This window comes from Leptinotarsa decemlineata, unplaced genomic scaffold, assembly GCF_025532065.1.
Source record: "Leptinotarsa decemlineata unplaced genomic scaffold, Ldec_3_MD MMD2_tig00026354_RagTag_RagTag, whole genome shotgun sequence".
NCBI lineage: Eukaryota > Metazoa > Arthropoda > Insecta > Coleoptera > Chrysomelidae > Leptinotarsa > Leptinotarsa decemlineata.
In genome coordinates, this window is record NW_027412702.1 from 16,757,639 (window position 1) to 16,774,779 (window position 17,141).

The following is a 17,141-nucleotide window of genomic DNA, read 5'->3' on the forward strand; positions in this document are numbered from 1 at the left end:
ATGATAAGTTGATTATGTAATTGTTTTTCCCCCAAGCTCATTAAAAGTTTTTCCTGTTTTCCCAGAAATGTAGGTTTTTGACTTATGTCACTTTAGAAATACTAGTGCGATATGTATTACAGAATTGTAAGTGGACAATATAGCAACATATATACTTATATATAATATTACATAAATAAACACACCCATTGCACCAGACAATCAAACATTTATATCCAAACAAGAATATAAACAAAAATCTTATATAACCGTAATTCAAATATGCACATTTTGTCACGTAAATTTATTATCATGGAACTCTTGCAAATTATAATAGGGTCTTTCAGCCAAAAATGTTTTTACTCTTATTCTAAACTTTTTGTTGGTCAAATTTGCCTGTGTTATATCTGAGGGCAAGTGATTAAACATCTTGAACCCCATTGTAATTAATAAAATCCCTGATCAAATTTGTTAAATGAATTGGCAATTTCAACGAGGTGGAACGAGTGCAATTAGAGTGTCATGAAGCCTCAAATAGGGACATATTTTTGTAAATGAGGCAAACCGATTCCAAAATGAACAAAGCAATCAGTGTTAAAGTCTTTTGCCCAACGAATTTGTGTCTGCATGAATCACGAGGTTTAATCTTACACACATACCTCATAGCCCGTTTCTGCAGTACTGATGCAGACAGAATAAGTGCTGATGAATTGCAAACTCCTCAAAAAGGTATTCCATAACGTAGATGGGATTCAACGATGGCGTTATACATCGTTCTGGCAATTTTGATTCCCAAATTTATTGAAGTTACTCTCACTGCATAACAAACAAATTTCACTTTTAAGTTGTTTGATATGTTCAATAAATTTGAGGTTATTGTAAATGTATACCTAGAAATTTAGATTCAGTTTCGTTCTTGATCACTAAGTTATCACCAAATGATAGGTCATCAAGAGCACATCTGAATGATGAAATGTTTGTTTTAGTGATATTGAAGGATAGCAAATTAGCATCATACCACTTCTTAGTTTTTTTCATATCTGCAGATATTGAATTGTGTACCTTAACCTTCTCAAGTAATCTACACGTTACATACCCGATAAAACGAAGGAAATTGCAATAGCATTCCACCTAATAGAAAATATTTTGATTTCCCCAGAGAATTTCACGGAAGGCATCAAGTTTCAAAGCCTTTAATACTCTGTACTACTCCGTTCATTCAGAGATTCCTTTTCCTCATTACATTCCACGTTCGAAATCAAACCTGAGAGGAAATTTGCCAACCAACTATTCGAAATACATTATGATAAATGTTTCGTCGCTTACATAGAGACTAATTGAAATCCTAATATATTCCAAACCGTGTCGTCACATAACCCGCTTGATTATGTGATGGTGCTGTTCTGCTTCGAAATAATGAAGTCACTTTGGAGAGCCTTTTGAAATAAGTAGAATAATCGACGACGTGAATTCAGGTTCCTGCAATCTTGTTGAAGGAATTACTCGACGCTTGACAGAAACCATTACCCCGATAAACTTTTTATTCTTCATATTTATTCTGTCACAAAAAAACGTGTGTGTATCGGGATGTCCGACAGAAGGATTGAATATTGATACTAATAACGTACATGCACAAAATTAGTATCATCATTTTCAAGCTGTTTCACATAATAAAAAATATCACTTACTTGCTACTTGCTAAAATACATTTTGTCGACAAAGGAAGTCATGTTTATAAATACATAAAATGTCAAAAATATAAAAAATGTGTTTTTAAAGACTATATAGTATTCACAAAAATACAGTGAAGATTAAAAATAATTGACCAAAAAAAATCAAAAAATATCAAAGATGAGAAAAAATGTACAAATATGTTTTCAATGAAACAACAAAATTTTAAAATTACTAGACATAAATCGTAATATACATTATGGTATACCTACCGAAAGACTAGGATTTGTATGCAAAATACTCTTCCAAACTGTAGAAGCACTTTCCTAAAACAAGGTTCTTTACTGATTTTCAAAATTTTTTAAGTTCATTAATTGATGTAATATGTTTTGTTAAATGATTATATATTTGTCTACTTCTATAGATTTGAGACTGCCTGGTCATAGATGATGTGGGCAGTAGAAGGACAAACTTTTCTTTATGTTTGTGAAGTAAGCAGACAGTCTCTAGAATGAATATTTCAAATAATGTTAATATTTTATTTCTGCAGAAAAGTAGCCTACACGAGTCACGCTCTTCAATTTGAATATTATTCTCAAAGCTCTTTCTGGATAACGAATATACTTTGCATCTGGCTGCCTGAGCTCCAGAAAAAAATTCTGTACCCAAGGTGACTCTCCATAAATGAATAGTATGCATTTATTGCTGCTGAAAATCCGAGTTCACGAGATATGACATTTGTGGCAAGGCAACCATAAGATAATTAACAGTAGATATCAAGTTTTGCCATATCGTTAACATATAGCAAGGATTAAATTGGGCCTAGGACTGACCCCTGAGGAACTTGCGTACAATTTTTCTATTATCAGAAGTGTTATTTTTTGACTTCTACCAGTAATATAAAATCTGAACCATTCTATGGCTGTTTCCTCGGATTCCATAAAGGAATAGTTTTTGCAGCAGGATGTCTTAGAAAGGTCCAGAAATACTGCCGCCGCCACTTCTTTATCACTTTGGGTCGTGTAGACATTTTCGAGGAAATGAAAGATGGCGTCATCCGTGTTTTTTTGTGTCGGAAGCCAAACTGTACGGGAGTTATACTTTTATGTTTCTCCAAGAAACCCACTATCCTACTTTGGACTAGTTTTTCAATGATTTTTGGGAACTCTGATGAAATTGAGATCTGTCTGAAATTGCTAGGGTCATCAATGGCACCTCCTTTTGCTGATTTCAAACTAGAAGAAAAAACACCAGTAGTAAATGACAAGTTTAGTGCATTTGTGATGCACTGTTTGGATCCTTCGGTATAGTAATGAATATTACTGGAGTCTTTCCCCAACACCAAACCATTATTTCAACACCTAAAACTTAGAAAATGTTCCAAGGAACTAGGTATGAAAGTGGTTTTTAAAACAAGTCATACACCGCAGAACCTTTTAGGAAATTCAAAAGACAAAGTCGAGAATTTGGAAAAGTCTGCTATTTACGAAACTGAATGCAAGGACTGTGATTCAAAATATCATGGACAGACTAAAAATTTGTTGAAATAAAATTTAAGGAACACTAAGCACACCTAAAACATGGAAGTCCAGAAAAATCAGCAGTCACCCATCATGTTTTGCAACAAAAACATTTCATAGACTTTCGTTCATTAATATTTCATAGGCATGCCTTTTGACAACAACAGGCATGCCTATGAAAGTGCAAAAATAATAATATTATGAATAACGATAGTGGACCAATACCTAATAGTATACCATATAGCTTGTTTAAATAATATTTTAATTATTAGAGTCACCTGACTATTACATAGGGACACATTGTAAAAGTAATTGTAGAAACTCAAGACACAGATACCTAGTAGAGGTATCTATGGTATAAATGAGGATAACATTGTAAGTATGTTCAGTTCAATCTTCCTCTAGAAGATGATCACTTGGTGATCGAAACACGTGTCGAGGTGTTAAAATAACGCTTTGGTGTTGAGAAAAAACTCCAGTAATATTCAAACAGTATCATTGACAAATGTCTGGTTAATTTTTCGGCAGCGCTCGTGTTCAATTTGGCTTTGTAGAGAAAAATTGACATTAAAACATGACAATAAAAGAAACAAAACTTCTGAAACAACTTAATATAACTCGAATATTTGGAAATTACATAACCATCAATTTGCCGCTATAAAAAAACCTCTGCGGAGGTTTTTCGTTCTTTTTGATGGAAAATTCAAGACATATTTTTGAGATCTTCGAAGCAATAGAAGAATGAAGATTAAGGACAGGAGACTGGGAAAACAAACTAAAATTAAGAAATGGAAATATATGATGAGAATTTCTAATCTGAATTATATTTTATGTAGAAGAGTAAACTGAGGTCGAAAATAAAATATGTACTCGTACTTTTGATGAAAATGACCTTCATCCTTCTGTATTGTAAATTTTTCGGACTGTACATTCCATAATATTCAGCGACACATATTTTCTTCAACTGAACTAAGCAGGAACGAATAAGCTTTTCGAAGAAATTAATTAAATTCTTCAGAACCGTGATGAAGTTTCTGTGCGGTATTCCATCAGTATTTTGTTAGTGTGAATCAACAAAATATGTAGCTGTGGCTATTGTGATTGCCAGTAAAAAAATAAATCCATAGAAATCTTCCAAACTCCTTCGAATAACTTAACTCATTATCAGGTTCTTTAAACGAATTATTTATGTGAAGTGCCAAGTCAAACTCACTGAACTCTACCAGTATCCAAATTTAGTAATCAAATTCCATTTCATTTTATGGTGACTGAGTGACTGATATAAACCAAATAATTTTCTTCTCGAGCTCTGAGAATTTGCAACTGAGTTATTCAAAGGCTTTTTATAATTTGGATATGTTTTGTGAATCAATGTGGATTTCATTCTCCATAGTTCTTCCATGGATCAATTACCATACCATCAGTGGAAATGTCAGATCTATATAACATTGGAGGATCTTTACGTATGCAGTATGAGATTTTTTAAGTTTCTGAAAAATCAGTTTTCGATTATTCCGATTGGTTTACGTTGAATTATACTTTCAAGTATTGGAATAGGATCCAACATTTTTTCTGATAACTGACACATAATTAATGTAGTAGTTGGTTTTTCTGGAAAACAAAACACCATCTGGAGAATCTTACGTTGGATTGTTCACGTTCTTCACTATGTTTTTTAGTTGCAAAATAATTTTTGCTGTGATAGATATCTCTAAAACTCCCTTTAGGTGAATGTTGATTTTTATATCCACTCTATCAATTTTTCAAATGTTCAACTGAAATTTCAATCAGGGATGGTTTTTTTGACACAAGAGGAAAATTATTCCAATGGGAATATGAACATAATGAAGAAATAATTGTTTGTGGTAAACGTAAACAAAAACAATAACCTGAAAAAATAGTTGACATATAGATCATGTAATGTTAACTCAATTTGAAAAATATTTAACGATCAGATGTAAAATGATTGTGTCTAGAGTTGTATTTAAAAGCTTTTTGAATAGCTTTTGCTTTATTCGGCAGCTGGATTCAGCAATAAGTCTGCCATATTCAGTAGTAAAGCGGCTTCAATTATTGTCCTACAAACGCTTTTGCAGAGATGGGCTCTATATGCAGCTTACATTTATGAAAATTCGCGATGGATTCAAATTAAGTATACTCCTTGTCTACCTAATATAATGAAGGTGAATGAATAATGAAAGTTTGCTATGAAGAACTTGCACACACTTTTGGAACAGATCTTATGAGTAATATTCCATCACCAAACTGTGAAGAGAGTTTATTAAATTTTTTTCCATATTTTTACGTTAGAATCAGATTTCCAAATAGAAAATTCGAATTCAAAATAATAAAATAGGTTGTCTTCTCAAAAATGCTTATTGAGGAAAGCAACATAAAGAGTATTTCAAATCTCAATAATGGAATTTCAATTTGACATTGTCTGGAACTCTCAGAGGAAACATAGGAAAGAGATTCAACTCATCTTCGAAGATATTCTGTGTACCTTGGTTTATATCTGGCATTCATGACCCAGCCTAGCACCACTCATGAGATCAATGGCAAAACATAAAGGGGCTGCTGCACTTGTTGATATTCTAATTGTATATTCCATTTTCTGCTCCTTTTTGAAATCATATATTATTTACAAATCAAAACAAAATCGATGAACATTACGTAATATTTGATGACTTGTGACTTCACAAACATGTTTAAACGTTTATATCTGGTTGTTAATAAAAACCAAACTATAAATTCAGTTCATTGCGGTAAACAGTTTGTTTGGTTGTTTGCTAATCCAAACATCAATACAAATTCATAAACATAGCCTCCATTCATCTGAAAATTACATGGTTATTGTGGATAGCATTGGCTGTGAAAATAACGACACTTGATGATTACTTTGGAAGTTTTCCGACCGTAAAATTTATTCATATATTCTGGAATTTTTTTAAGTAATAACCCTCTTCAATCAATTAGGTTTTCAGTATATTGTTCAGCAACGGTTTATTGATGAAATATTATTTTTACATCATAGCAATTGAGGTACCTTTTATGAAGATAAATATACCGCTTCATAATTTCTGCTTAGGAGCTGTTGCTTTACAAAGCTGAAATATCAGATAAAATTTCTCAATAGTTCACATATGACGTTAATACGGCCCAACCGTAATAACGTCATATGTAGTACTCGGCCCAACAGAGAAAACACAAAAATTTCAGAAAAAAAATTATTTATTCTTCAACATAATATATTTGCAGCTCTATACACTTCTCCCAGCGAAGTTCAATAAGTTCGATATAAAGAATAACAAAGATAAAAGTTGAGTTTCAGAAAAATCGGAAGTGTATAAATTATCATGTGAGTCATATCCGATGTTTTATATAGGTCAAATTGGAAAAACGTTCAAAGCCAGCATAAATTAACACAGAAAAAGTTTCCAGAATGACAAACTAAGTTCCACATATGCCACACATTCAATCACAGAGGGACATGAATTCAAGCCCCTCCAATTTAACCATGAATTCAAGCCCCTCCATTTCCAGAAGAAAGGTTTGAAACTTAACCTGTTGGAAAGTATGGAAATGAACAAATTTAAAAATATTTTGTGAACAATCAAACTGAACTGATATATTTTTCATTCAATTTTTCGGATCTGGCAATAGCCATAAATGGTTTTAACACCGATCTTGATTCCTTACAAAAATTATCAAACGATCATGCTCTGAAAATCAATCGAAAAAATCTGTGGCCATGATATTTGGCAAAGAAAATATCTAACACTCATTTAATAATCTTCGCATAAAAATTTGGGACTGAGAATAGACACATCTATTCGTTTCAGAGAACATATCAGGAATAAATTGAAGAATGCATATTCATCTCTTAAGCTGATATACACAGAAAGACAGTTATTGTCAGTGGAGGTGAAAAAATTGTTCTGTGACTCCTTAGTACTCCCACACTTTAACCACTACGATGAAGTATAGAGCATTTAGTTTAAAATTCTAACAATATTTATTTGATGCCCAGTGAAGTCATGACTGGATTACAAATAATACTCTATCTCTCTTTCCTCTTCTTTTTTTCTTCTTCACTTCTTTCCCTTCTATTTTTATTGCTCCTTGGAAAACATTTCAAACGTAGACATCAAATCAGTCATTACGCTGTGAAATCCTTTTTCTTCATCTCTTCTGGCCGTGATGGAAGAACAGAAGCAGTATCTGCTGCTATCTGAATCAATGTACTTTTCCACTGTTGTTCTCATACCCCGATATATGTGTGTCGAAATTTTTTTCTTTTCTTTTTATTGATCATATCTTCATTATAAGACATATTTTTAACTGTAATATGTGGTGGGAAATAAAATTGTTGTATAGCGCAACACCATTTTTCAAGTTTAAGAGTCCGAGGGGCTAAATCTGACAAAAAGGGTGCGTGAGGTAGCAATTCAAACTACATCGTTAATTTTGGTCAATGCGATAATGATAATGGATTTGAGCTGGTGCATTGTCTTGATGAAACAACACCGTTTTTGCTTGATTACTTCACTCAAACGTTGCAAAATCAGAAGAAAGGTTTCTTGGGTAACAGGATCAATTTTTTCTCAAAAAACAATTGTTTCCTTGACGACATTTCGAGCACCATAGACATTTTTAACATCACGACACTTGTTTCGATCATCAACTCATCATCTTCAGGACGAAGATTAAACTGTTTAATCTCTTGGTGATCACTTGGTGATCGGAAAACGTGTCGAGGTGATAAAATAACGGTTTGGTGTTGGGAAATAACTCCAGTAATATTCTTCACACAAAGACAGTGTACTGATTTTTTTTTCTCACGAGAGAACATAAATACTGTCTCTCGATGCGTGTCTTGCTAACAAAGTGATTATTCTGAAAGACTGAGTATGGTCATCTGGCAAAAACAAATTGAACAAAGGAGAGTAGTCGAAATCATTTTGATATTTCATTAGATACTGAAAACTTTCGAATTTATTGATTTCCATTTTCTCTCAAAGGTTCAGTTCCACGCATTTCTTCTAGAAATGAACAGTTTTGAACTTTTGATTGAACTCATATTTCTCTGAGGAGATGAGAATCATTTATTTTTTATGTTTTTTATGTTTTTATATTTTGTTATGCGTGTTCTGGATACTTGTCCAGTTTGCTGTATGTGAAACATCAAACATGATTAATATGACTATGCATAAGTTCATGATATCTGTAGAGTATCTGTAGAGTAGGGAGGGTGAGTGTAAGCCCACAGCACTTAGACCACATGTGATCCATTGTACATCCTCCCGAGGAGTTGTCCTCCTAGGTCATTGTCCATCCTGTCCTTTCCAGGTAGGTAGAGAGGTCACTGGGAGACATCTCCTTCATTTTGGCAGTTGACGATAACTTCAGGCACTCGCATAGGACATGCCTGACAGTCTCATCTTCCTGTTCACACATCCTGCATAGAGGTGTGTCCACTAGCCCCATATTATGGAGGTGTTTCCTTAGTTGACAGTGGCCAGTCACAAATCCTACTGTTGAGCGTAGATTTTTCCTGGTCATCGTCAGATATTTCTTCGGCGCCAGCTTCACAGGATCGCCCAGGGTGATCCTGGCAAAATTGCATCCTTCAATTCCATCCCATCTCTATAGGGATTGAGCATGGGTGTAACATTTGGCTAGTTCCGCAATTGTCGAAGTCATCAGGCCGTAGGTGCCACTGTGTCCTAAAATTCTTAGTCCAGCCGCTTCCTTGGCTAAAGAGTCGGAAATGCGATTACCTTTATTCCTGTCGTGTCCCACCTCAGGATAATGTTATTATCTACCGAGGCTTTGGCTAAATCTTGGTAGCACTCTAGTACTAACCCTGAGGCACATGTCTGTTCAAGGCTAATAGGGCTTGTCTGCTGTCAGTGCAGATTGTTATGTTCATGATATATCAACACCAATCTTTTTTTTATTTTCAACATGCATGCTAAAATCTATCACTGTTTCTCCATACCGCTATATTTTCGAAGGCTGAAATTTCGTATGTACGTTCGTTTCATGTTGTAGATGTGCAATAAGAAAGGATTTTTGAATATTCCAACTGGGATGCCAGCTACGGGGGAAAAAGGTGCGTTCATAAAATAAAGTCACTGTTTCTCCATGCCCTTAAATTTCCAGTGGGTGGATTTACATTTAGTATCAGCATTGCACTCGTGCGGAACAGTTTGCTAGTCATTATACTATATGTCAGAGTATAAAGTATATCAGAAAGTTTTGAATTTCATTCGGTCCATCACAGTGAAACATTTTTTCCTATCGGTTTCCCATAGTAGACTAGGGTCAATAATTTTTTAAATAAAAAAATAACAGTAGGACTAAACCCATTAAAATAGAGGAAAATATGATAAGAATGAAAGGAACAATAAATTACGGGCGATATGAGTTCGTGAAGTGGAAGGAGGTGGGTTGAAAGGTAATGTTGTAGGTAATAAAAAGATCTACAACTTATTTTTATCTTTTTCAAAAAAAAATCACGAAATTTGGTGAAAACTTACCTTTTTATGCCTCAAATATACTATAATTCATCTGATTTGAAATATTTATTTTTTTAACTTATTTTGACTCAATATCAAAAAAGCACCCTAATTTTCAATCGAAAATTCTCACGTTAAAATATCAACTTTTTCCAAAAAGTCGGTGTGCTCCTTGTTCGCTGAGATATCTACTTTCTGATGGTGTATAAAAAATACACCTACATTACTTTACAACATGTTCTCAGAAAATGCAAAAAACTTGAATTCGAATTTTTTTTTAATCATTATGTACCATTTCATCAAAAAATGTGATTCTGTCAAAAAGTGTATTCATTGAATTCTAAATACATTCATGTCATAGAAAATCTCATAAAATATAAATGAACATGTAAATCGTACTATTAAATTTAGATATCTACTTCATTCTGATTACGTTGTTTATTATAATATTTTTAAAAACGTCAATCTTGTTATTTAAAAATACCTTATCTTGAATTTTTTATCACTTATCCATTAGTTTTTGTCTCTTTGGTTGCATTTTTTCATCATTAGCTTCGACAAACCTTTCCAATTCTAGTTGATCTTCGAAATCTTCAAGACGATCACCTTCTTCGTCTCTGATATTATTTCCAGTCTGCCTTGGTTCTACATCCACAATTTCAAATGAATCATTAATTTTCTCGTGGGTTTTATCTTCCAAATTGAAACAATTTTCAGAACCATGACAATTTGACATAAATTTGTGCATTTTAAACCATGTTTTCGACATTTTAAAATGTTACATCCAGTTTCACAGCTGCAGCAAATAGTTTTGTGCAATACTTCCGGAATTGATTCCTTTCCTGTAAATTTGGGCATAATGCCACGTTGATGTTGCTTCCAGCCCCAATCTGTTGCTGTCAGTTCGTTACCCAACCAAGTTTGAAGCTGATAATAATATGCCCTGTAACAATGTTGTTCTGCTGCTCCTTCTATGGGTGGGATTGCCAAAATGAAAGATGATTCAATTTTTGCCAATTAATATTTTTGAAATCTTAATTGATTCAGTGTTATTTTGTCATTTATAAATAGATTTGTACAATTATAATCCATTTGTTTATATTTTCTTTACTTGCACCTTTCTTATAAAAACATTCGCCTAATTTGACAAATTTTCATAATGAATTTACGATAATTTTCTTTCCTATTCCAGCAAATCCAGATGTTTTATCGCAACCGGAAAAACAATGCAAAAATTCAACGATAATTTTAAAGGACTCATGTTTGAAACTATTAGACGTGAAAAATAGATCCTACACATTTCCAGAACTTAGTTTGAGAAAGTAAATATCATATTTATTTGAATTTAGATTTATTTAAAATGACCAAAAGATCATTATCTTGACCCACAACAATCACAGTTTTATTAGGATCTCTGGCAATTTCTATCGAGGTCTTAGTTAGATCAGCATCAGCATCTTCTTCTACTTGTTTACAGTAAAACCCTTGTGACTTTTCATTAAAGTTTTATTATTTTGTCTTTGTTTTCTTCGCTAGATAAACATTTTTCTTACATAAATGGTATTTTTGTATGGTTTTGATAATCAAACTCTGGAATATTGTCTGAGTTTTTTCTACGACTGCGTTCTTCTCTTTTAGTTGAAGTAGCTGCTGGTACTGTTGTGACAGTAACTGTTTTTTTGATTTCGGGGTATCTACCAAGACAATATAGCTTCTTGCTGCGTAATGTTTTTCTACATAGAGCAAATATTTATTCATGATTTCTTCAACCGTTTCATTTTTCTGCCAAATTACTTTGTGCAGTAAAAATCCACCGTCGACGACATGCACCATGCCGTCAGAACGCTTTGGTATATTCACACTCACAAATAATTCGTAGAGTTGAGAATTTATATTTTTCCTGAGTCCATTTTCTGTAAAAAGTGACAGTAGAAAAGGTGCAAGCTCGTATTGTAAATAAGTTTCCTTATATTTTTTATTGTCGATGGCTAAAATATCTCCGTTTATTTTAACGGAAAATTGAAGCGTTTCTAGAGACAAGACTTTGTTTTCCTTTTAAATTTTACACTACCAAAGTGCATTTCAACAATAGTTTGCATAACAGCAATGAATGGGTATCTACAAAAATTTTCTAAATATTTTTTTAAGAAGATTCTACAACCTTCTCAAAATAGTGTAGAGCACTTAGCAAATATCAACTTTATTAACTTATTTGTTTGTTAATTATAGTAGTATATATTTTGATTTACGAATTTTTTGTTTATCAATTTAACATGGAATCTTACGTGTGAAAAATTTGAGTTTTTTTGAAAAAAGCTGACATTTTGATGCGAGAATTTTCGATTGAAAATTAGGGTGCTTTTTTGATATGAAGTCAAAATAAGGTGAAAAAATTAATATTTCAAATCAAATAAATTACAGTGTATTTGGGACAAAAAAAATAAGTTCTCACCAAATTTCGTAGAATTTTTTTAAGATAAAATTGAAAAACCAAAAACTTGGTTATTTGAATTTTTCACATTAATTTCGAGGTTATGTGAAAAAATTGTAAGTACAAAAGTTATATTACCTACAACTTTGCTATTTAATTTTTTTCCATAGGTTTTGTAGTTTTACCGGAAATCGAGATAAACCATTTTTTACCATTGAAAACTCACCCCTCCCACTTTCCGAACTCAGATCGCCCGTTATTTTTTTTTTCACTTCTTACCATTTTTGAAGGTTTCAGCCCTGGTTTATAAACTGACATTTAGAAATCCCGTGAAACGCCGTCATGTTCGCTAAAGCAATCCGTCAACCAAATCAATTCCAACAAATTACAACAATTCCCACTCGACAAAGTATGAAACGTCGCTGAAACGTTAGTTTTAATTAAATTTTGTAGGATTGTTGGTTAGTTTACGATGTTTTTTCGTCCACTTTCAAGTTCCGAACTGTTCACCGATCAATCCAAGTTTCAACTGCATAATTGTCGGTGACTCGATATTGGTGATTCAGAACTTGTTAATGTTGGGACAAATTGGAAAGTTCTCGGGTAATAGATTATAACTTACCACTTACAGATAGCGAAAACGTGTGTACCAAGTGGAGAGTTATCGAAGTTTCATTATCCAAGTTTCTATTGACGAGTCCATGGAAGATAGGTTCACTGAGATTCCTAATCAGTGTTGTCTTTTTAGTACTTTTTCATGAAATGAGTACGCCTTTTGATGTTCCAGTACTTTTCAACCATTTTGTTTATCAAATCACTCTAGGTTAGGTTAGGTCTATTCAACCCTCCACCGCAACCCATAAGGGTTTATTGTGGATCACACCTATTCACACTCGACCAAATAAACCCAGCTTCTTGACGAAGCCGATTAGTTTGAATGGTGAGTGATCTTTCAGGTCACATGGTAAGAGTGCGGCTCTGCCGAACTCATATAACCTGATTCGGTCCCCAGCGGGGCAGGCACAAAGTATATGCTCTGCTGTTTCATCATTTTCCAAACAGAGGCGACACACACTGTCTTCCGACAGTCCGAGTCTCTGCTTATGATGATTCAAATGACAGTGACCTGTAAGAAGGTCTGTCAGACATCGTAGTTCATCCCTACTGTAGTCCAACAAATGTTTCAAGCTTCGAAAAGTGAATAAATACCTTGGAGTGAGCCAATCCTGGAAGAATCTGCCAGAAGTCTATAAATCTTCCTGCCATCCAGGTGTTCAATGTTTGTTTGGCAAAGCCTAAAGCGATGCCAATGACAGGTTGTGGTCCGATGAAGCTGATTGCAGCACCCTCCTTTGCAAGAGAGTCAGCAGCTCCATTACCTTCCAGGCCAGAATGACCAGGAATCCAGACCAAAGACAATCTGTTATACCTGTAGGAGAGAGTCGTTTTTGGCAATTTGCTACCAATTTAGAGGTTGCTCGGTAGGAGCCAAGAGCTTCCAACGCCACTTGACTTGTGTATGAGGTTGAATTCTTCCAATCACTCCGCACACAATTCAAGAGCGTAAATTTTCTCTTGAAATACAGTCGCATGGGTTCCTAGGCAGGTAGATATATCAGGCCTAGGTCTGCGACTAAAAACACCTGCACAAGAACCGGAAGATGTTTTTGATTCATCTGTGAACGCACAACTCTATATCACTCTAACTGACCATATCAAATTGTCATCGTTTAATACGCATGGCAAACGTGTTATTGACATGACATTTCTACTTCAATTGAATGATATAGATATAGAAATAAAATACTTTGTCTAATTTCCACTTATTCAATGTATTGATATTAATTCGACCAAAGTTCCGGTTTCTACACCATTCTCAAGTATTCTAGTGTTAGTTCAACTGTTAGAATACTTGAGAATGGTGTAAAAACCGAAATCTTGGTCGTATTAATATCAATACATTAAATAAGTGGAAATTAGACAAAGTATTTTATTTCTATATCTATATCATTTAATTGAAGATGAATTTCCACAAAATAAATAAGTCATCACTATCACAAAAAATTTCTACTTGGTCATTTTTAAACAATTTTATTCAGCTTGCCTTGAACAAGGCACGCTTCCTGTTGACAGAATGATCTGATATTTGGTACAAACAGTTAGTTTTGATGACAATAATAAGTTCTGTATCATTGTGAATCGAAAATGACCGCAGCTACATAGACACGGATTACATATTGTTTCACAAATAGATAAATATGGTTATCAATTCACAGGGCTTGTCTAGTAACATAGTAGTACACTTCGAAAAAGATGCAAATTCAAGAAGGACGCAGCTACAAAATGGCGAATTACATATTACCTTGTAACACCAAGGCACTAAATGAACGAAACAGAATGAGAAGAATAAAGTTACGAAATTAGAAACTAAAAATTCAAAAATGAAATAGGTAAAAAAAATTTGAAGTGATAACTTCTTATGGGAGGGTGAACCACTTCGTTACCTAACGCGTTACAGCACCAGTCTGTCTGGCTTCCCTTTCTCTCACGAATACGTCAGTGGAAAGCGGGCTCTCCTCTCGTGGGACAGATGCTCAGTGTAAAGTGTGCCATAGACAGTATTATAAAAATCTAACCAGCAAGCACGTAATATTCTTTTAATATGTGAAACGTCGCCAAAAAATTATGATACTAATTTGGTGCATGTACATTATCAGTAATTTAATCCTACAAATGTGACAACTGGCTTATGGTAGCTATAATATATGTATATACACAAAATAATCAATGAAAGGTTTTATTGATAAATAACCTTTCCTCACATTATAATATTGATTGATATACATGAAATTCAAGTAATAACCTAAGCTTCCCCCAAGTTAAACAATTTCAATTCAATTCAATTAAATTAAATTCAATTCAATTAAATTAAATTCAATTCAATTCAATTCAATTCAATTCAATTCATTTACCTTTTTTGCCATTTGAAATATGTTAGGTTCGTCAGTTACACAAGTAGATATAGATAGGTCATTTATACAAAATATGTAATGGAGACGCTATTCATAAATATAAAAATAAAATGTACACACTAAGCTCATAAATATAAAATTACAAAATTTACACACTATATCAATTTTTACACAGAAACACGTATATGCATATACTTATACACAAATGTTCCACAAGTTTTAACCAAATCCAGAAATTCATCAATTGCATATATAGGATTATTGGTCAAGAAAGTTTTCACATTTTTTTTTATTTCTTAATAGAACTGTCTCTTATAGTCCTCGGCAGTAAGTTATAGTAGAAACTTCCAGCCCATTCTGGTGACCGCTTGTAAGATAGATTTCGAAAACTTTTTAGGTGAATGTTATTGTGATTTCTTGTCGAATAACTGTGAAAATCCGAGTTTTTCTCTATGTTTTTAATGTTGTTATGGAAGTATACTAATATTTTCAATAAATAAATTCCCAGTACAGTAAGTATTTCATTTTCTTTAAAGACTGATCTAATCATAGTGCCAAGAAATTTATAGTTCACGCTTATAGGTACCTTAAAATCTTCTATTTCGACAGGAATTCCTTAACTGGCTACCCGTTTCAATAAAAATTGCATGTATTTTGCTTTCTCTAAATTAATAATCAATTGATTGATATTACACTAAAGTACAAAATCTACAATGACATTGTCTGTTTTTATGCAAACTTCTTGGAAAGTATCCCCTGTAACTACTATTGAAGTATCATCTACATACATGAACAACCTACCTCCTTTGATAAAGTTAGGCAAGTCATTCATATACGAGAGAAAAAGAAGAGGTCCGAGTATACCCCCTTGTGGGGCCCCTAAATCAATTTTTTCGCTCTTGCAAAGTTCTGTCCCAATTTTGATATAGTTGTTTCGATTTCTTATGAACGAAATCAGCCAATCATTTACCCCGCCTTGAATACCCAATGCATTCAACTTCTTTTGCAGGATTTGTGGATTAAGGACATCAAAGGCACGAGATAAGTCGAAAAATATTCCTATCACATAATTTCAATATTAATTAGTTCAAATCATCACTTTTGTCGGGCGTCCCGAGACGCAATTTTTTTTATTTCGAACGGTGTTATTGAAAAAAAAAAGATAATGATGATGTAGGTAATGTATTAAAACCAGAAAAATAATTCGAAAGGTCCCAGATAGCAGTCATTACACAAGTCTCCTCACCAATCTACGGTATAGATAAAAAAAAATTAAAATCGTTGGGCTTAGAATTTACATATTTACTCCCAAAAATTAACTTTTCAAACATATTCAAACTCATCTCAATATTACATATTTGAAATTTTAATATATAAAACGGAGTCGCAAAATGTGTTAGTTACCCCATTGATAACTCAAGACCGGCAGACCGATTCTGATGATTTTTGATCTGTTGGATTTGAGCAGAGTATCTAATGATCATTTGAAAAAAACAATTAATATTGAACAATTTGACGATATTCGGTTGGTTAGGTTTTAGCAATTGTCATAATATGATCCAATTATAGATTGCAGATCATTGCGAATCAATCCACAGCGGATGAAAAAGATTACGCAAAAGAGGAACACCGTGTTCGGTGTTGCCACTGTTTTGTATTGTGTTAGTAATAATAATATGTGTAATAATATATGTTACAAACTACCTGTTACGTACCTAATATTCACCTGTTTTCTATTTACAAACATTACGCAAGAGAGTAAATAACGGGTTATTTATTGAGTTGAAGGATTCAGTTTTAGTCTTCTGATGTCTTCTGATGATGCTAACTTGGTCAACAAAACGCGCGTCAAGTGGCAGTAATATTGTTCCGGTGTGGAAAAATTTTCACGTCAGAGGTTTCAATTATACTTCATTTGTATTTTGAATACAACACCATTTCTGAGTTACAGGTATGGAGGTCGAATTTGCGTTGATCCTACATCAATTCTTACATGAAAAATTTATTTTTGTTTTGCTATCGAATCCATGGAAGTCGATCTGACTCC

The 17,141-nt window shown here is 33.4% G+C and overlaps 1 protein-coding gene across 3 annotated transcripts in view; it reads right to left on the bottom strand.

Annotated features, from left to right (window-relative positions):
* Nucleotides 1-17,141, bottom strand: part of 5-HT2A (5-hydroxytryptamine receptor 2A) — a 391,848-nt gene that overhangs the window by 350,797 nt on the left and 23,910 nt on the right. The gene's annotated exons all lie outside the window — the stretch shown is intronic.